The following is a 22,608-nucleotide window of genomic DNA, read 5'->3' on the forward strand; positions in this document are numbered from 1 at the left end:
TGCCTTTTTGTTTCATTTGTTTAGTTTTCTATGGACCTATTGTTAAATCTCCCCAAGCTCCCTGCAGAATTCTAAAATTCATCTCGTAATTTATAGGCACCACGTTTTAAAGGCATTCCTTCTGCCCCTTCTGTTCCCTGGTCCTCTGCTGTCATCTGGGACTTCCCTTTCCTAAGAGTTCACAGACCCCGTGTCTCTCTCCTGTTGTCTGGATCTAGGTTTTCTTCCACTTGGTGTTCCTCCTTGTTTTAATATAACAAATCTCTTAACAGTCTGCTGGGAAAGCACACATAGGTGGTCATTCGGGCAGGGATCTTGTTTATTTGAAAATGGCTTTATTCTAATCTCACTCAACTTATATATAGTTAATTCAGCTGCAAATAGAATTCTAGGTTTAAAATCAATATCGTCTCCAAATGCTGCAAAGCCATTTCTCTGTTTTCTTCTAAGCTTAAGCATAATTGCTGAAAAGTCTGATGAATGTCATTTTGTATTTTTTGTATGTGAAATGGCTCTATTTTCTCTCAGTAAACACTGAGGGTGTTCTCTTTACCCATGGCTGTCCGAAATTTCACAAAGATGTTTCCTAATGTGGGTCTCTTTTCTTTCATCGTGTCAGGCACTCAATATACTCTTTCAATATAGAAAATTCATGTTCTGCAATTCTGGGATTTTTAAAATTTTTCTGTATTGTGCCTTTGAAATTTTTCTCTCCTCTATATTATTCATTCTTTGTGGAATTCTTATTAAATGGATGTTAATCTTCTGGATTAGTTCCCTAATTTTCTTATATTTTCTCTTTTCATTTATCAAGATGTCCTTGGTTTTAACTTCCAGTACTCCTACTGCTTTTTTTAAAACTTCTATTACAAATTATTAGTTTCCCTCTGTCTTCTTGTGGTCTGATTTTTTATAGCGCCTGGTCGTGTTCTCTGGGTACCGTGTCTTCTCGCATCTCTCTGAGGATGTCAATCATAGCTTCCGAAGTTCCCCTGTGGGGCAGCTCAGGCTCCATTTCCTCAGAGTCCTTTTATTCTGCTCATTTGTTGTCATCTTTGTCTTTCCTGCAGGAAAGCCTCCTCAACTGTCTGGTGATCTTTGGCCTTCCTTTCATATTTAAGAGCAAAGCAATAAAAGCCTGACTGGAACCTCTGTGTTCATCAATGGAGTTTATCTACCTGTGACCCTTTAAAGATGACGAGGCTGGGAACTCGCCTTGGGACCACTTCCCCAAGTGTTAGTCATGGGGCTATTTTTGTCTCGAGCTGGAGGCGTTCCCCATTCTCCTGCCAGGGGGTGAAGTCCTGGCTTCCCGCGTCCTGAGGAAGGCCGGGGATTCTTCACTCAGGGTGGGGACCCTCCGCCTCTCTGCTTGCAGTGGGACCCTCAGCTCTCTTCTGGGGCTGAGCCCGGAGCTTTCTTCTTCAGTTCCTTCAGAAAATAGACTTCCCACTCATGCAGAAGTGGGGAAGCAGAGAATTCTGGAGTGGGAGTGTCTAGCACAGACTTTGACCCACCCTTTGTCTTTGGCGCCTCCCCATTTCTGCCGCCCACGGAAACCATGGCTGTCCTTCCTGGGCCTCCTGGTTCAGTGGCACACCGCCTGGCTCTAGCTACCGCTTCCCTCCGCAGATCCTCACACCTCAGCCTACTTTACTCCACTGAATCACCTGCCACTCGTTTTATTCTTTTTCCAAGAAAAGTTCACACCCATTTTTATTTCCTCTTCCAATTTTTATTTTTTGTATTTGGGGTTTATACCTTGTTTACGCTTGGCTACCATCTCTGTGGGATTTGAAAGACACCGGAGGCCAAGAGAGAGGCTGGCCCTCTGTGATGGACTGCGCTTAGTGCCTGGATTCAGGGAAGGTCACACACAACTCTCCAACACCTGGCGTATCGGGCTGTTTACAGCATTAATGTGTCCCAAGAGACCGAAAGTCAAGGGAGACACCAGGACTAGAAGGCACATCTCCTAACAGGTAGCCTCTCCCATCAGCCAATCCAACAATGAACGTCCGGTGCAACGGTTACTACTGTTCTTGCTGCTGTTTCCAATCAGATAAGCATCACCCTAGTTCATATACAGCCCAGAAACTGCTAGATTTGCTCAAGAGCATATCTTACCCAATCTCACATCATCATAAAGCCTTCTACTTAGATATGACTGATCAAATGTTAGCCAATTATTAAAGAAAATGGCATCCGATTTTCACCTAAGTAGCAATTTTTTTTTCTTCCCAAAACAGCTTTTGAGCAAGAGTGGAAATATTCTAGCCAGTAAGGGAGAAAAGTTATCACCCCTTTCGGAAGTGGAGTACAGGAAGATGTGAGGACGCCCACGGCCAAATGTCCATCGTCTTCTCGCCAGATATGCCCCCCTTTCTCCCCGCCCCCTTTCTCTCCCCCTCCCATTTCCTGTCCTCCTCCCCTCCCTGTGTGGAGGGGCTGCTGCCTCTGCTGCTCTCTGGATAAAAAGGCTACTCTTCTCTCCTTGACATCTTTTTGGGCTGTGAATACTCATCTATTGATTTGCATTTGGAGGAAGAAAAAGAGAAGGGGGGGTTAGAAAAGAGAAACACAGAGTCACACATTGCCTGACTTCAAGGCTACCAGGGGGCCGTGTTCAGGCAATGGCGGAGAATTCTAACTGTGCCTCTTTCCACCCCCCAGCTCCACCCGCCTCTGCATCACACCAGCTGCTGCTCTGGCCCCGCCCAGCCTGGAGCCCACGTGCTGGTGCTGGAGGGTCCGGCACAGAGACTGCATCTCAGCATCACCCCTCCTCCACTGATGGGCTCAGGCGGGGCTGACACTGACCCTTTGTGTGAGGCTCAAGGCCCAAGGAACTGTTCCTGCAGGACAGGGGCTCAGAAGAGGCCGGAGGCCTGGTTAGCAAAGGCTGGCCCGGAGACCACGTGACAACGCCTCTGCTCTTAACCACTTTAAAATAAAGCCCAAGTAATGAAAGAGCACACAGCTAGGAACCATACGCCTAGGTGACATGCTAGGTTCTGACATTTCTGGCCATGAGACACTTAATCCCACGTTCATCTCTTCTGGGAGACAACAGGCAGCCACAGGGAAGGCCCGTTCTCTAAGGGACCACACCCAGCACCCGGCACGCGTCCACGGCTGCACAGAGACATGGGCTGGCTCTGCTGGGGGCTGGGAGCTCATCCTCCGTGGGGCATTATTTCAATTCAAAATGTGTCTTTCTACGTGGAAAATTAAGTCGGCGTCTCACTGTGGGCCATGTTAGCTTATCTTCAAGTGACGTGTACTGAGCATTTAATTGGCACAACAGTGCACACAACAGGAAGCTGGGTCCGAACAGAAGACTGAGTTGCTGCGGAAGGGGTCGTGGCCCTGCCATCCTGCCCTGCATTCCCAGAGAAGGGAGAGAGCAGATGAGGGACATGTGGGAGAGCCGTCGGAAAACGGTAACCAGTCGTACAAATGCCTGGGGCTGTTGCTGCTGTAGCTGATACTAAATTCTCTAGGCCCGGCCAAATCTGGGGGCCTTACTAAGAATGCACTTACTATTAGCCAGAAATGTTGGGGCCATTGAAATGAATCCGCAGGCACAGTGTTTCAAATAATCCCGGCTTTGGTTCAGTCCACACGCATGCCTTTTAAAATGGAAACACCGGACCGAGCAGTAATGACAGGGAAAAACAAACTCAAGCTCTGTCTGTTTGGCCTGGAAATTGTGGATCGCCTGAGACTGAAATGAATCTGATTTCCCTCCTCAGCAGAAGGTTGACTCACTTTACAGCAGAACTGCAGCACTTAGGAGATGTCCTCCTGCAAAATTAGATTCTTCAAGCTTCACTAGGTACCTGTGTTTGACACACTCGATTCTGCTTTCAGCGTTTCCTTGAAGGATGTAAGAGCCTCTGAGGCCCTGGAAGTTCAGTTGAACCAAGGCCTCACACGTTAGGATGCTCACCTGTAGATGCCCCTGCTCCGAGGGCCGTGCTGTGTCCCCACAAGGGCAGATCATGAACTAAGCGTTCTTGCTTTTTTTCTGCTGAGGGACATGCCGAGTATTCCCTGGAATGAACGATTCTCCCCCAAATCTTTGCCGTGCCTGGGACGTGGAGCTGCTAAGTGAGAGGCCAGGGCTGAGGAGAAGGCCGCGTGGACTTTGTTGGGGCACCTGGCGCAGCATCTCCCTGGCTAGCACCTCCTTCGTCATCTTCCACGTAAACTAGGCAGGCGCCTCTGTACTTCCACCGACAAAGGTTTTGAATTCGCCAGGGAAATCAGGCCTGTGGCCTCGGCAACCCTGGAGCACGGAGAATGATTCAGCCCACAGATTTCAGTGACCTCCTTCCAGGATGTATCTCTCATTGCCTGACGTTCATATGTCCGGAGCCTCCTTAAATGCACGTGTTCTTATCTGAAATGTGTGGCTGGAGAAACTCACTTCATTAATATGTGGGAAAACACCGAATCAGGGGTCAGAAGATCTGCTGTTGCCGCTAAATGCACACAGTGGCCTCTGCACAGTGTCCCCAAGTCCCCAGCAGCTGCGTGGGACTCCCCAGGGCCACCAGACGCTCACTCACAGGCTGCTTCCTCGTGTCCCTTTAGGAACCACCCGCTGTCACAGCTCCACCCTAGATGGTTCCAAGGTCCTCGAAAGGCTGCTTTCCACCCCCGCATGTCAGTGTTTTCAGGTAGAACTCAGCTCGTGCAGCCTTGGCTGGGAACCGCCAGCTCCAGGGTCCTCGCTGAGGGGCACAGAGTGAGACACGATGGGCAGCATGGGGTCCAGACATGCGGAGGGCCCGTTGGCCCTGGTCTCCCGGCTGTGACTTTCTGGCCATGATCTCAGGGTGTCAGGGGCTTGTGATGCTGGCGCTCTGACTCCGATAGCAAAGTGAGCAGTTCCCGTTGGCGTTTATGGACCAACTCCCTCATGCTGCACCCAATACTGGGCACGTGACACGCAACGGAAAGCAGAACCTCGGGCCTCCTGAGTCTCAAATCCGGAGGCAGGTAAAGACTTCTGTCAAGTGATCACAGCCAGAGATACTGATTATTAATAGCGCTGGTTACCTTGAACGAGGGGCACTGTATTAAGAGAGGACGGATGGGAGTGTGACGGGCGAGACAGCTTGGGGAGGGCTTCCCTGGGGAGCAGACGTTTCATCTGAGCCCTGAAGGATGAGAAAGCCTTCAAGTTAGGGCGGGGGGTCCCAGGGAGAGGAAACAGCAGCTGTGGGAAATGACCACACATACTTAATGCACTGGAAGACAGCCCAGGTGGCCAGAGCATAGAATGAGTGGGCCTGTGGAACAGAGGAGCCGGGGGATGAGACAGGCCAGGTCAGGTGGAGACCTAGAGCCTCTGCAGAGCAGCCCTGTCTTCATCCCCAGAGTGGTGGGGGCCATGGGAGATTTCTAGATTGGGGGAGGGGACATGCAGGACCACTCTGCACATGGCACTCAGAGTGGGTTGGAAGACACCAAGCATGGGCGTGGCCAGTTAAAAGTAGGGGCTCAGGGACTTCCCTGGAGGTCCAGTGGTAAAGAGTCCACCCTGCAATGCAGGGGATGTGGCTTCTATCCCTGGTCGGGGAACTAGGATCCCGCATGTCACAGGGCAACTAAGCCCGCGCGCCACAACTAGAGAGCCTGCGTGTCTCAACTAGAGAGCCCATGTGCTGCAAACTACAAAGCCCACACACCCTGGAGCCTGCACGTCACAACTAGACAAAGAAAACATGGATGCCACCACGGAGAGAACCCATGCGACACAACGAAAGATCCCGCGTGCCGCAACTAAGACCTGATGCAGCCCAAAATAAATTAAATAAATAATAAGTAATTCTTTCAAAAAAAAGAAAAAAGGAGAGGGGGTCCAGGCAGGCACGAGAGGAGCTTTGTCTACAGTCCTAGACGATGGTGATGGATGTGGACGCCCCCAAGGGGACGGTGGAGGTTTTTAGGAGACGTGATCCACAGGACTCGGTGGAGACGGGGACAAGCCAAGGGGAGTTTTCAAGACTGATGCCTTGGTTCCCAGTTGTGTTTCTTGATGGACATTATGGCAATGACTGAGGCAGGATTCACTGGATTCAGACCTGGTGTAGGGGAGCAGCGTGGATTACGAGAGCAGGTATGGGTTCAGCTGAGAAAGCGGAATAATGGCCCAGAGGATACTTCTAGAGCCAGACAACCTGGGTTCTAATCCCACATCCACTGCTCACCGGCAGTGTGATCAGAATTCTCTGCTCGATTGCCTGAAGCAGCCCTACCCACCTCATACAGTGGACCTGAAGCTCAAATGAGAAAATCTACATAAAGCTGTTAGCACAGGGCCCGGCACCTGTAAGAGCTCAATGCTTGGTCACCAGGGTGATTATTTGGGGCAAGCTGTGTTGCAGTTACATGTGAGACATCCAAGAGGGGACATCACTTCAGAAATTAAATATACAAGCCTGAAGCTCAGAGCAGAGCTTTTGACTAAGGATGTCCCAGTGCAGGTGGTGATCCGTGGTATCTGTTTCTTCAGGCTCATGGAATGGAAACTTCTGCCTGCCCAGGAAAAGTATTGGAGAAGAAGCTGCCGTCTTTGCTTCACTTCTCGCTGTTTGTTTTTCACCCATATAGGGATACGACTGACCTATCTGGGGACTTCCCTGGTGGTCCAATGGTAAAGAATCTGCCTTCCAATGCAGGGGATCCGGGTTCGATCCCTGGTCGGGGAACTAGGATCCCACATGCCGCAGGGCAACCTAGCTCACGTGCCACAACTACTGAGCTCGCGCGCCTCAACTAGAGCCCGAGTGCCGCAAACTACAGAGCCCATGCACTCTGGAACCCGTGCACCACAACTAGAAAGAAGCTCACGCACCACAATGAAGATCCCACATGCCTCAACAAAGATCCTACGTGCCACAACTAAGACCCAACGCTGCCAAAAATAAATTAAATAAATAAAAAATAAATCTTTCAAAAAAAACAAAGATTGATTTATCTGATTAGGGAGAAGACAAAGGTGTGGCACGTCTGCGTCCTTGTTTCTTTACTGGGCAGGGTTAATATATTTCTGGCCTCTGCTTATATGCATTCGTTTTTCCTCCCTCTCTCCGTTTCTCTCTTTCCCTTTTTCGCCTTAAAAGGACTACTTGTGGTTTGTGTGTGCTTTCCTTTCTGTTCCTTCCGCCTCTACATGCCAAGCCCCCTGGCAGGTCCTGTCTCTGCAAGGGGAGGCCTACAGCTCCAGTTGACAAATTATTCTGCCTGTGGCTAAGTGAATAAAACCGACTGGGAGAAAGACGGGTATAAAGTGAGGAGCTCATTTTGTACTTGACTCAAGACTGCAGTCTGCAACTCAGCTTCACCCGCAATAAAATGGAGAGTTTGATGCCTGCTTGACTTTGTATTTCTCAGTTGGTTCAGGCCTTCGTGGAAGACAGAAATGATCAACTGTACCTTTTAATCCCAACAGGAATTGAAGCCATTGCCGATGTCTATGAGATAATCTCAGGAAAACAGACAGAGACAAGAGGAGCTAGAACCGAGTCTGAAAAGTGCTTTTTAACGTCCCGGCTAAGGGACTAGCCAAGGACAAGGGGAGGTGGATGAAGATGGAAGCAGGTTACCAACCCAAGAGGTGAAAGACTCTGCAGAAGGCATGATCAGCAGTGCACAAGGGTACCAGGAAACACAGCACATGGACGTCAACATTTTTCTATTAGATTGTTTTCAGGACGGTCGTTAATTGCCTTGGTGAAAATTCTTTTGTAAAACAAAGGGACGGAAGCCAGACTACTGTGGGTCAGGGCGTGAGTGGAAGGCAAGGAAAAAGAGAAAGCATATAATGACAACTTTTCAAGAAATGTAGCTCTGAAAAGGCAGAGCAAGATACAGTGGAAATGGATCTCCCATCTAGGTCTCCGTCCCAGGAAACCCCAAATCTGCACTGCACAGCTGGTTTGGAGGAGCTCGGCTCTGTGTATGTAATTCCCCCCACCCTACGCTCTCTGTTTAATCATTGCTTCATAGGAACAATGCTCACAGGCATTTTTTTTTCCTTTCAAGACCGGGTTGAAACATATCACTTATAAAAATGAACATCCCGGGGCTTCTCTGGTGGCACAGTGGTTGGGAGTCCGCCTGCCAATGCAGGGGACACGGGTTCGAGCCCTGGGCCGGGAAGATCCCCCATGCCACGGAGCAACTAAGCCTGTGCACCACAACTGCTGAGCCTGTGCTCTAGAGCCCACGAGCCACGACAACTGAGCCCACGTGCCACAACTACTGAGGCCCACGCGCCTAGAACCCGTGCTCCGCAGCGAGAGGCCACCGCAATGAGAAGCCCCCACACCACAACGAAGAGTAGCCTCCGCTCGCCACAACTAGAGAAAATCGACAGGCAGCAACAAAGACCCAAGGCAGCCTAAAATAAATAAATAAATAAATAAATAAATAAATATATAAAAAAAACCGAACATCCCAATTCAATGGATTCATTTGACCGTGAGGTCCATCCCCCCAAAAATACGAATTGGGCCATTGTCTTTTCCTGGCAAGGATCAAGAGTCAGCCCTCTGCCAGGGATATTATAGCGCCTGGTGTATTTCCTGTTACGGCACGTATCACAAGGTACAGTCATTATTTCTTTACCTATCTGTATGTAACTACCCCCAGCTGGTAAACTTCTCTAGGGCAGGGATTCAATCATTCTCACTTGTCTCACGTGGTAGGAACTCAATAAGTGACTGTAAAGTAATCCAGAAGTGGCAGCATCCCGCTCCATGCCTGTGGTGATATTTGTTGACAAAATTGGATTTCTGTGTTGGACAGGAACCAAAAGAGACTAAAGAGGCATGATGACTAAGTGCAATATGGTGTCCTGGATGGGATCCTGGAACAAAAGAAGGAAATTAGTGGGAAAACTGGTAAATGCCCTCAGGGCACCTAGCCTGAGGCACTGGACCCTAATTACTTGTACCCAGGGCTCTCCATTTCTTAGAAAGAGCTGAGAGGTATAATTCTCTGCTTTGAAGCAGTTGAGCACAAGGGTATGGAAAGGTCAAATGATTAGACTCATGCCTCCTTGAGAAACAAGTTAGCCTTCCTCACAAAAAGTTCTCTTATTAAGGGAGAGGTGTCAACCTCCTTTCCAGGACCCCACCCAGTTCCTTCAGGCAGGATTGTTTAAAGGTGCAGGAAACTTGGTCATAACTTATTCCACTTGGTTCCATCTTTAGCATTTTGCTCTCATGCCCAAAGATTTCCTGGAGAGCCTATTTAACAACCATATGACAATGAATATCAAAGAAATACCTCCAGCCCTGCCCCTTTCTCATCAGGGAATGTGGGTCTTCCATAGCCTTATGCAAATGGCGGCTGTCCAAGAAACTGTGTGCACTTAAAAAAGAACAATGACATCTGTAGCCAGGAGCACACAGGCCCGTCAGTGGAAATGGCAGGTTCCGAAACCTTCAGTGGTACTAAGAAATAATATGGCTTGTGACATTCTGAGGCTACTAAGTGTTATGAGTATATTCAAATGTAAGTTTGTATGGCTTGGGAAACATGCCATCAAAAACAATGCCAGTGACCAGAGCATTTAGTATTCACTCACCACTTACTCTGTGCTGGGCACCCTGCAAAGCGCAGGTGTTATATACCCTTTCATCCTCACAAAAACGCTCTGGGTTGGTCCTACTCTTTTCCTTATTTTACAGATTTAGACACAGGGGATTAAAGAGGTTGAGTAACTTGCCCAAGGCTATTACTCAACTAATAAGCTACATAGCCAGGACTTGAACACAGATATTCTGGCTCCAGAGCCCATGATCTGAGCTCCTTCATTACATCACACTTAAACTTGCAAGTGTTGGCATGTAATCCAAGTTCTAGAGCCCATGGGAGGAAGGCAAGAGGCAGGGATGTCCTGGGATGCCTTCTCCATGTGGATCACTGAGCTTCCAATGTGTGTGCTTCTCTTGGGTACCACCCACGCTTGTCCACATCTCCTGGGACCCGCTATCCTCAGGAATTCCACTGGGAAGAATCCTTCCAACCAGCAGACACGATTTATTCCCCCAGAGTCTGAGCTATTCCCTTTCAATGAGGATTTAACAGTCCAGGTAATGCCACCCCAAATCATTTTTTTTTTTTTGGAAAGAGCTGTCATAGAAAATAAATTACAGATTAATATTTGTCAGGAAACATGCTAAGTGGTAGGGATACAAAGATGATAAGCCCTGCTCTCTGATAGTAAACTGATGCACTAATTAACATTAATAGCTTAACTGGCAATAATGGCTTAAAGCATCACCCCATCTTGTTAAGACATTATCGCTTTCATGGGGTCCTTCAACGTTCGGCCTGAAAGGAATAACTTGTGTGCATCTCAGCACACATGGCAGGTCAGGGTGGCGTGGAGGGCAGGAGAAGAGGAATAAACGCTCTAATCCCACTGTTTCAGAAATGCTTCTGAGTGAAGGCGTCTTTGGGAGTCTCTCCAGATCCTCCTGACACATGGTCTCTCTGGTCGAGTGGGTGCTGAGTGTGAAGCAAGTCTACGTTCGTGGTAAACACGTGCCTCTCGCCTAGTTCACTTAGAAGCAGATCCGAACTTGAGAAGGAATCCACACAACGGTGCTTCTCACACTCTGACGCACATACAAATTACTGGGGGAATTCTTGCCAAGATGCTAATTCTGAGTCGCAGGTCTTAGGTGGGGCCCAAGAGTCCACGTTTTTAACAAGCTTCCAGGTGGCATGGATGCTTCTGGTTCTGGGACCGCAGTCTGAGAAACAAGGCTCTAAGTTCCTTCTGCCACATCAAAACCCAGGGGCCACCTGGACTTACCTTGGGTTCCTCCATGGATGGGGAGCTCACTACTCCTAAGGTAGTTTCTTCAGTCTTGGTCCCCTTGATTATCAGAATGTACTTCCTTCTGTTGAGCTGAGATCTGTCACCTCACCCATTAAATGTGTTCTACCCACTAGGGCCACAGGAAGACACTGAGGTCTTCTCTCAGGTAACACCTGTGACCACACTAGGTCCAAGGTCAACTTCCTGACCTACGGATTCCCAAGGATCTGTGATGGGTAGGAACTGTAGGAAATAATTCCCTTCAGAAGGGTAAATGCAGGATTCAGAAGCATACCTGCTGATTGCTTTTATGTTGTGGTCCCTTGGTGGTTCCCCAGATAAATACAGACGCATCATAAAGTACAGCCACAGCCCCACAGCTCTTTTCACAGGGAAGTCAGCCCCTCCTTCCACAGCCCGTGCCCAGCCCTGGCCTTTCCCCCAACTCCACCACGGAGGAAACATCCCAGGACACACATGGATCGAGAGGTTTCTGTGTTCCCTGCACGTTATCACAGCACAACAGAATAGACACGTTTCCAGCCTAGATGGCCCATTAGGGAAGAAAACTCAAGAACAGACCGACATGTCCCAGTGTACGGAGAAGACGGTTCCAAGTTAACCCGGACCTCATCTGTGAGCTTGTTCTCTGAAGACAGAGAGGGAAAAACGAAACGCCTTTACCTTTCGACTCTCCTCCTGCTGTTAACAGGAAGGCGGCATCATAAGTTCTTCTAACTTCTTCAGAAGGTTTTGGAAGCTCATCCTGAGTAAAGACCGGAACAGGGAAAGAATGATCGGATGCCCGGAGCAAAGTCCCAGTCACTGCGGGAGCCCAGGTGTGGCTCTTCCAGCCGCCCTTTGATTCCCTAAAGGCGGAGACAGGAGACTTCACGTACAGGTCAGGAGGGCCGGCCACAGACATCCATGGCTCCTTGGCCTCTTTTTTTCATGAATTTGGGAGTCTGAAACCTTATTGCTAAATTTTATGGTTTCTTCAGTGAGATGGGAAGAGCAGTTGAGATGCAAAAAAAAAAAAAAAAAAAAGCAGCAGCTAAATGCTACCACTTGGAGAACGTGGATTGTACACAAACGCTTATAGGAATCCTGATCTGAGTCATGCGGAGATTTGAGTGAGGGTGTCTGGCAACCCAGGCTTCCTTCTAGACAAGCCTGTGCCCTTGAGAGCGAACCAACTTTCCTACTCTTACCCCAGTGCCCCACAGGCCTGTGGAGGGTCAGGGAGATCTCGGATCGTGTCCGCTTCGGGGGAAGGTGGGAACAAGCAATGGACTCGAAACAAAGCAGGTCCACCTGCTACTCCTCCAAGGTGCACAGGAAGGTCCAGTGCAGCCGCAGCCGAGGGTGCAAAACACGTGTCTGAAGGTTTTAAACTTCAGCAACAGCTTCTTGGTAGTTAGATAAGACTGGATGGCTGAGAGGGGTCCAGGTCAGCCACGACACCCAGGTGCCCTGTCTGGTGGGCTGTCTGGTGTCCAAGCTCAAGATCAGACATCATGCTTTCTATTCTTCGGCGCAAGGAAACCCAGGCAGCATAAAATTGGTAGATCGACAAGACCAAAACTTGAGGTTCCTAGGAATGTGTATCTTTGTAACTCCGCTTTCCCTGGAAAGGAAAGCGTGGAGGGGACAGGGGAGGGGACCAGGCCACCCCCACCTCCCAGCACACACTGTCATCACTGCCCTGCACCAACTGGGAAGGTTTTCAGGCTCGAGTTAGGATTTAAATGAAGCGCACCGCACCAATATTGTGTGGTGCCATCTGTTATTTTATATTTCACGAAATTTGGCCAGTTTTGAAATATTATAATTATATCTGCTCCATTACGTATGCAACGCAGACATTTTCTGAAACATAAATACAGTATGTGGGAAATGTGACTGTATTTATAGCCATTGGCTGGTGGAAAGCGAAAGGGCAGCCGGCACCATCGACAGCGTGGGGAACGCAGCCGGCCGAGGAGCAGGGCTCCTGCCCAGGGTCAGGAGCGGCCTGCCCAGCACACCCCATCCCCATAAGCCTCCACTGCTCCCAGCGCTCACGGCCTACTCATCCTCCAAGAAAAGTCACACCAGTTTTATGCCAAATCGTCCAGGATCAAGCATGTCTCTCCGCCTTAGGCTGTAGCTGCCAGACATTCAGTGATGCCCAGGGTCATGGACTGGGCCCAGAAGGGGCACAGTTCTGAAGGCCACCCCCGACCCCAGGGGCTCCTTCCAGCATCCATGGAGGAGAGAGAGCGGGGTAGGAGGAAGGCAGGGGTCCTCGGAGCCCAAGGACCAGGGGGTCGGGTGGACCTGCTGTGAGAAGGAACCCCCTCTCCCGGGACAGCCAGCTCCCCAAGCCTCAGCCTTCTGCTCGCCTCTGCAAAGAGCCTGGCGCTGGGTGGCTCATTCGGTTTGGTTTCAGGGGGACCAGGAAAACGGTCAGCCTCCGTCAAAGCCTCCACTGGGTGTGTTCTGGATTTGTTTCATCTTCAGAGAAAAAATAGCGTTGTTTAGTTGAGCTGTTCTTCAAATACTGCAAAGTGCTTTGCAATGACAAAGAGAAGAAAGCAAATGACAAGCATTTGAGTTTCCCTTTCTGTCTCTCCAAAACAAAGGCATTATCTGTGATGAGAGCTATTTGATAACTCCAGGCATTTCTGCCCTGGTTGTCAAGTCCCATCCGTCCCATCCGTAGGAGATGAGGCAAACCTTCTTCTACGACACTAAGTGCTATCACTCTGGACAATCCAGCCCAAGAAGAATGGCACTGGCGTTGCATGATTTTTTTAAAAATTTGAGTTCATTACTAACATTTAAAAATCAGGGATTTCACATAAAACCCAGCTTCTCTTGAAAAATTATAAGAGCTGGCATCACTCACTGGAAGCGTCTTCCTGCCTGGCGACAATCTGCCTGCTCTGAGGAGCAGCTGCCCGCGTTGGAAGAGACTCAGTCCTCAGTTTGCCCTGGTCCCTCCCCCGGCACCCCCAGGCCCTGCACTCATTCACATCCCTGCCTGGCCCTGGAAGACACTTGTGTCTGTGACTCCTGACTCTTACGGAGAAATACAGACGAGAAGACTGAGGTGACATTTTTTTTCTTGATGTAGGGTTGGCAAAGCATTAAAATATATCTGTAAACACTCCAACAGGAAATTAAAGTGAAATTTATAAGCCTCTCTGATATTTTTTTCTTAAAAAAACTTCCTAAAAGTGAAAAGATAAATCTCTACCAGAGCTCTTATTTCTCTATATTTTAGTCATCTGTTTATTTATCATTCTTTACCAACAGACTGAGCAATTTCAGGGCAGAAGCCAAGTTAATTTTCCTTTGCACACCGGAGTCTATAACAAGGGCATGTCGTGGACCATAATCTATGGAGGGAAGGGAAGAAGGAAAGAGTCACCAAAGCCAGAAGCTTTATGTTAGATGGAGTCTGAAAGAGTTTTCATTCTCGGGAGAAGACCCCAGTCTGAGTCTCCTGATGCTGTGAGGTCCCAAATACAATGCAGTACATTCCCTGCCCAGCCCAGAAAGGAGACAAGACCCCGTCCCCCAATGTGCTTGGATGTCCCTATGGGAACCGGGGAAGGGGGTAGGATGCCCACCTAGAGCACCAGCCGTCTTGGGTGACGAGTATCGTGCAGCTCAGCGGCAGCTACTTCTCCAGCAGGGCTGGACCATCCAATACCAGCAAACCACTGCCCTCGGGCTCCCACTGTGGCTTCATGAGAGGAAACAGTTTTGCATGAAATAGCTCTGACACCAAGGGGACAGAACACTGTGGAGTGACTGGGTGGGATGCTGGATGCTACTACCTCAGGGGCGAAGGAACCTCAGAGAAGTAACAATAAAAAGGAAGGTATTCGTGAAGACTCTGTCCTCCAACGGAACTCCTGTAAGAATCCAACAAGCAACAGGAGAGCAAACTGAGAAGCAAAAATCCTTTTTTGAGGTTGGGAGTAGACCTGCCTCGGACACAGTCATGGCGAAAAACTTGCAAAATTAAAAATTTAAATCTATTTAAAACAACTGTTACTGAGTATACTGGTATATTTTAGGGCTTCACAAAGTCTATAAAAGAAAAAAAGTAGACTGGCTTCTCCCAGGAGTTTTCAATAAATGGTATAGATTTGGTGGCACTGCTGGCCTTTCTCTCTGCACCCAGGGCCACGCCTGGCATGACCACCAGGGAGAAGACCACGCCCCACCCTCCCCTCGGGCCCCACCACTTGTCACCTGGATTCTGCAGGGCCGTGCTGACCAGTATTCCCAACTCCAAGCTTGCCCTCACCTCTGACAGTGTCTCCATCCTGCCACCAGATTAAACCTTCTTATGGCACAAATCTGACCCCATCTCCACCCTTCCACTCAAGATACTCGGTGTTTCCCAGGGCCTGACATGTGTATTTATGATCCAACCAGTATGCGTGCCCAGCACATGGCAGCCATCAAGGGTCAAGGGTGAGACCAAGGCCTCCATCGTCTGGCCTCTGCCTCCCTCCCTCTCATTCTCACCTGCCTGCTTCCTACACACTGGACCACGTGGACACTCCGTGCAGTAACTAACAGGTAAGTGGCCAGATATCATTTGCAGAGAAAGCCTCCCCTCTTGGAGAAGCCGTCAATCTGACCCAGTCAGAGGAACAGCCCCGTGTGTCCCTCCCTCCAGGGCACCAAACTCTGGCCTCCCTCCCTCCACTGAGATATAAGAAAGATTTTTTGGGCTCGGCTTAAGGACACTGACCACGTATGTGTCCCCTGACCCCTGTGTCTAAAGCAGCAGGCACCCACCATGTTCATTTCGGGCCTTCACCCTGCTTCAGTACCCAGGACCCGACACGGGACTATATACTTGTCTACTGCATGCCTTTCCTGCCAGGATCAAGGCAGACTCTGTCTTATGCACTGGGAAACCTCAGTGCCTGGAACTGGCCTTGGCATAGCAGATGCCCAATGAACACATGAACGAATGAAAGGATGAAGACATGTCCAGGTGAGGCGCTGACAGGTGAGGAAGCCTCTGTGATCAGGGACCCATCTCCACTGTCAGGTACGGTGTTCTTGCTATAATAAGAATCCTTTCCATTAAGAGTAATAAATACAATAGGAGGGTTATTTATGCTTTCAGCAAATGCCTAACAGGAGAGAGGAAACCGTGCAACGTACAGGAGACAGTCCATCAGAAGCTAACACCTGGACCTAAGTGAGTCCGCACACTGGTCCATACGTCCTTCAGGAAGCCCTCCCTGACGCCCCGGGGCCTGGGTTGTGGACCCCTCCCCAACGTGCCACAGTCCCTGGAGGTCCCTCCACATGACATGCCACATTTTCAGGTGCCTTTCCTTCCCCATCTCCTCCACTGGCCTGAACTTGAGGCACAGTGTGGCCTTTTTCTCCCTCTCGCCAACAGGTTCCACAGCTGCCCAAGGCCTAGTCAGTGACCAGAGTGGATGAGACAGGCTTGAGCTCAAGCCATGAGACAGAAGGAGCCCTAGACGTGGACCCAGAAGACCTGCGCTCACATCTCCTGTGCCGTTTGGCGACCCAGCGCCTGAACCTCCCCTGCTCTGGGGAGGCCAGGATAGGCCCTCCCACCCCTTGGAAGGTAAGTTGAAGCGGTGTTCCCCCTCTCTGCCCCTCGGCCGTGCAGGGGAGCCATGTGACAAGCTCAGCAAACTGGATGTGTGGGCTTAGAACTTTGACACGAAAAAGTGTTAACAAAGTACAGGGACAGTCAGAGATTCATCATAGGGGCAGGAGTCTAATTAGGACCCTGGGGTCCTGACCCCAAGCACCCAGGGTTGGCAGGGCCTGCAGTGGCGTCTCCAGGGCCATGGGGGTGGGGTGCCGGTGGTCCAGTCTGCTGTGCTCTCGACTTCCACGCCCCCGCCTTGGCCCCTGCCTTGTGCTTCTCGGTGCTGTCAGGTGTCCTTCTAAACCCTTGGTGGCTACAAGTCAGAATGGGTATCTACTGCCTGGAAGCAAGACCCCTGCCCGGTGCTCTCAACCTTTCTGGAGCTCAATTCCTCACATGAAATACTGGGACGATCCTCACTTCCTGAGCTGACATGAGAGGTCTAAGTGACACACGGGGTTCACAGGATGTCCTCCAGCATCCGGAAGTGCCTGGTGGACATTCCAGTAAGGATGCTTCCCTTCCTACATCCTTCAGAATGCTCTAGAGCCAGCCAGCAGGAGGCACTGGGGCAGGAATCCCGAGCGGCTTTCCTGGAATGTTTATCTGAGAAGCAAAACAGTGTTTACCCATCTGCCAGCAGCACACGCTTAATTAGTGTTTGCAAACCGCCTGACGTCCTTGAGATAAAGGTGCCACCGGAGCCCGGCCGTTATCGTGATCAATTGTAAGCCACAGGTGCCCAGGAAGAGGAAGCAGGAGGCCCACATGGCACCAACGCCCAGTTTAAAAGCATCTTTTCTGGTATGTAGTTCGCTTACCACACAACACACTCATTCAAAGGGTACAAGTGAACTCATTTACAAAACAGAAGTAGAGTCACAGGTGTAGAAAATATACTTATGGTTACCAAGGGGAAAAGGGGAATTGGGATAAACTGGGAGGTTGGGATGGACATTTACACGCTACTATATATAAAATAGTTAACTAACAAGGACCTATCACACAGCACAGGGAACTCTACTCAATACTCTCTAATGACCTATATGGGAAAAGAATCTAAAAAAAGAGTGGATACATGTATAACTGATACACTTTGCTGTACACCTGAAACTAACACAACATTGTAAATCAACTACGTACCAATAAAAATTTTTTTAATAAATTGATTAAAAAAAATCCTCATTGGGATGTAGTTCGCTTCCCACACGACACACTCATTCAAAGTGCACGACTGAGTAGTTTCTAGTGTATCCACAGTCTGCACCAGCACGCTTCTCGTCAGGACAAAGGGAAGCCCCGCAGCCTCTAGCCGCGCCTCCCATTCCACCTCCCCAGCCCTGGGCGACCGCTAACCTGCCTTCTGTCCCTATAGACCTGCCTTTTCTGGACAGTGCACAGGAATGGAGTCGTATAATGTGTAGTCTCTTGTGACTGGCTTCTTTCACTCAAGGAAATGTCTTCACATTTTCTCCTTGTTGTAGCAGGTGCCAGCCGAGCGCTCCACACCTTCCAGTGGCCACATAACTTTCCATCCCTAACATCCCTTGTTTGCAAACATCGCATTTTGTTTATTCATTCTTCTGTAGATGGACATTTGGGTTGAGTCCACCTTTCTGCTACTGTGAATAGAGCTGCTGTGAATATTCAAGTACAAGTTTGTATCTGAACAGCTGTTTTCATCATTCCTTGGGGTATATACTTGAGAGCAAAGCTGCTGGGTCTTACGTGGTGACTGCATGACTTTACTTTCCCACCAGACTGATGTCTTTTTGATTTCATAAAGATGTAAGCATCTTTTTACATTTATAAGTATTTATGTTAGAATCCTTTACAACCCTTTTTTTCATTATTCAGAATATTATACATGTTTGTTCTCCTTTTTACATATGGCCTAGTGCGGCCTTAGCGGCCCAAGCTTATCCAGCTTCTACCCTGTCAGACCTGCACTCAAGGCTGTCTCCTAGCCCACCACCGTCTGGACCCCATCCGTTCTGAGCCTTGGCACAAACTTCATGAGTAACTGGCTGTGTAGCCTGGCACGAAGTGGCTCATCTCTAAGTTAGCCCAGCACTGCATGGTGGCTTACAGCGCTTTCCTAAGATATCTAGTTTCATTGCTCTGGGCCTAAATTTTTAAAAAGTCTTCTCTGATTTGGTCCCAACTAGTTCATGCTTGGACAAGGCTGTGGTCTTGTTAATATATTCGATGGGAAAAAAAACACTTCATGTGATAATTCTGTACATTTGAAAAGCTAGGGTACTGAATAGTAAACTGAACTCTTTTCTTCAACCACACAGTGTCTGTACAAGCATCGATCCTGCCATCTTTAGCAGGGCAGGTCGCTGGAGTCCCCCAAGCCCTGCAGCTTCTCATGACCATTCACCCGGCCCTTTTCGCACATTTATAGTTCCTGTCGAGACACCATGGGCTTTGAATTTTCAATTCCCTGTGTTAAGGATCACCGAGAAAATGTTTTGCTTCCTATGGGAGCATCATATATCTGAGTCTCACCAGGCTCTTTGGAAGCATTAGTTTAAGCTCATCTTCTATGTTCACTGCAAATTCTTCTTTACGGACCTGCTCGTGGAATACGCAAGGCCACACTGTGTACCGTCAGATGTGCATTTGCATCCTGACCCCACCAGCTGTGTGATCTCAGAAAGTCTCTTGATGTCTTTGAGCATCCGTTCCTTCATCTGTAATATTGGGATGATAATAGCTACCTCACTGTGCTCTAATGATACTGAACAGAAATAGAGGTCATAAAAATTGTCATTATTTGAAGCACCCTTCCCCCTCTAAGGATCCCTATGAGCTGAGTCATAGGCGTATACATTTGAAGGCAGTGCCCTTTAGTTGGGGATCGATGCGAGGAGCCAGTACTGATTCCTGCTCAGCAACAAACTCCCTCTCCTGCCCCGTCCTGGTACCCCCGCTCTACGTCTCTGTTTCCCTTCCACTGCAGTACCTAACATGTCCACATGACACAGGATGTCGGCTGCCGGGTAGCGGGAGTTGCAGTGTGGACGGCCCCAGTGGGACACTGGATGTGGCTCAGTGCCAGCCGTGCCCTGGAATGGACCCTGGCTCTTCCTGCCAATGGTATCAGTTGACATGAAACCTATTACTTATTTGGGTGGCCTTGTATCAACACTTCTCTGAAAATAAGAGCAGGGCTGGTGCTCTGCACCAGCAGGTAGCATCGCTGACAAGGACTGCTTGAGTTGGCTTTTTCCTGTTAATGGCATTTCTTTTTTCAAAATATATTTTAGAGTTCAGATGTTCCACTAATTCATACTGGTGTTTACCACCATTGGTAGATGTTTACAGAGTTTTATTATTTATTTAGATGTACTTGGAAAATAAAAAATATCATAGAACTGAAATGTAATTTTCTCACTAGTAGTAACAGGAATAAAATGATAACGTGTTTCTTTTGCATAAAATCTCTAACAGGCTTGTGATGGGAGAACTCATATTGCTTATCTTGAATAATGAAAGTGGGATCCTGCAACCTCCCGTGCAAAGGTATTTCACAAAGGGGTCCATCTCCCAGTGAGCGGCGGGAGACTGGTAAGGCGACAGGGCTTAATGGATTAAAGATGTAATTTCCTGCTACAAAAAATGCCAACCTTCCATTTTCTGAGATAAATGTCGATGTAAGTGTCAAAATTAGTTTTTGACAGATATATGGTGGACCCTGAGACTTGCAAACCGAGGACAAAGCCAGTGGACTCCAATTTGCTTCATAAAAGAAAAAGAAAGAGTTACCAAAACTTGGCTCAAAAAATGGTTCCGCCTTCTCTGCGAAGCATTCAGAATGTAATAAGCTTTCATGAAAGAGTAAATAAAATCAAACCAGAGGAGTATCATGTGAACCCCCTCCTTTGCTTCTTCTCTTTCCAACATCTTTCTTTGTAGCAGTTTTCCATCCACATTAAATTTCCTAAAAGTTTATTTACATCAACCTACGTCTTTGCTGAGAAAGCTGCAGTGGTGCTTCGTTCAATCTGAAGTCTTAGTTCAAAGGCTCTCAGAACAGAAGCGCAACCGACACCCCCAGCCCGTTTCCATCGTGCTCCTCTGTGAGCACCCCGACACCCGGCAGGCCCGTCACTCCAACCGCGTCATGATGCTGGGACCTGGGTGCACCCCCCGTTTCCTGCCGCCCTGAGCTCTAGCCCCTTCTTCTCTGAGCGTCAAGTCGCCTGCCTTTAGCGTCTTCCAGCTCCTCTGAAAACGTCCTCTGTGCTCATCGTTTACCACCTCATGTATGCCGTGGTTTTCAAGGAGGCCACAAGAACCTTAAAGGCGAGGTCCATTTAACAGCTGCTGTTTTTACTCCTCACAACTAGTATGGTTCCCTGTCCCTGGAAAAGATTCCAGACATGTTTGTTGAGAAGAGCATCAGCAGAACAAAACTGTCTTCCTGAGGCTCTATAGAGTCTTGTTCTTGTACAGACCAGATAATTCCCTGCCTTTTTTATGTCTCTTCTCAGCTACTATGGCCAGGAAGCTTCTGGCCTTCTCTAGCTCCCCCAGAGAAAGGGTGTGGGCTGGAGATGGATTTGAACAAAGGAATCAGTAGCTCTCATGTCTTCGATGCTCCCAAGAGATGAGACAGTTCCAAATCCAGCCTTCCCTTTCAATGAGCTTGGCTGGAGCCACATACCTAGTGGTGGAGGCCCATCCGAGGAGCAACCAATTCAAGCAAAGGTCCAGCTTTCTGAGAGGGGGGCTTGGCAAAGCCGAGTTGCCACGGTAACCAGGCTCCCAGCTTCAACATTTCCTACTTATGTTTTGTAGTTTGGGGTTTATGTTTTGGATGGTTTTTTCCTCCCCTTCCTTTTAACCTCCAAATGTGTGAAGAAAAATGTCTGCCAGGGGAATTAAGAGAACACACTGCAAATAAGCAACGGGGAACCATGGGGATTTAAAGGTCTCTGAGACTGAAAAAAATAACACACAGGACTTGGACTCTAAGCAACGGGCTATCAGACTAGACCGTGGATTGGAGCTGGCCGCGCAGGCCTCCTGTGTAGCCTCCCTCTTTATCCAACCAATTTTTCATATGCTGTAACTACCACATTCCACTTTTTTAAAGTATCAAGAATCTTACAGTTTTTGGGTCTGGTAGTATTTTTTTAGAGAAAGAGAGCTTACAACATGTTCAGAAGGGCCGTTTGCCATGTAGATAGTTCTCAATTCATCCAGCTGGTATTCACGCCAGCCTGGAAGCATCATCAACCAATTGCTCAATACATCAACTGGACAAAGCCGCGGGTATAATTCCTGGAGACAGGAAAAAAGATGGTGCTCACAGAGACCTGGGGACTGAGGGGCGCTTGTGGGAAGATTGAAAGCTTGTTCCAACCCTGTGGTTTTCCAGGTATTCACTACAACTCTGAAAGTCTGGTATAGGTTCTCCCCAAAAGAGAAGAGCAACAAAGCTAGTGGTTCGGATAAAAGCATCCCTGGTGATGTTCTGTTCTGAGTTTCTGTGCCAGCAGGGTGGTTTGGGCAGATTTAAAGTCGTAATGAAAATGGAGCCCTCAGTTTCCAGTTACAGAAAGAAATGTTCCTTATCTCTCCTGTTAGCTGCTAAGTCGCCGTAAGGGTTTAGATTAGAAGACACAGGCAGAAGGAGAGAAGAGTTATTAAATTCTGAACCTGACACAGAGAAAAATTAGAGATAAACAGATGAGAAATAGAACATCTTAGATCTCAGGTAAGAGATCAAGCTGATGAGATCATCACGAACCTTGAGCTACATAAGAAAGCAAACTCAATGCACACACACATATGGATTACACATAGCATATACTACATATTATACATACACGGCTTTATATACAGTCTTACTCAGCACACAGTCATTCACTCAAGTGGTCTTTCGAACGCAACATGCAATTTGCCAGTAAACCTCGCAGATGAAGTCTTCAAACACTGCTTCCTTCTGGCACACAGCTGCACATGTGTGGCATGCATCACTTCCAGAGGACATGATAATAATCTATCAGCTCTAGGAGCTACGCTGAGCCCATAGAGATAATTAGCTCAGACGTGCAATGATAAATATGTCAAGATAGGAGAAGCATTTCTTTCCTTA

The sequence above is a fragment of the Delphinapterus leucas genome, chromosome 7 (assembly GCF_059928025.1).
Source record: "Delphinapterus leucas isolate spDelLeu-1000000601 "Yukka" chromosome 7, BTC_Dleu_Yukka2, whole genome shotgun sequence".
In the NCBI taxonomy this organism is placed as follows: domain Eukaryota; kingdom Metazoa; phylum Chordata; class Mammalia; order Artiodactyla; family Monodontidae; genus Delphinapterus; species Delphinapterus leucas.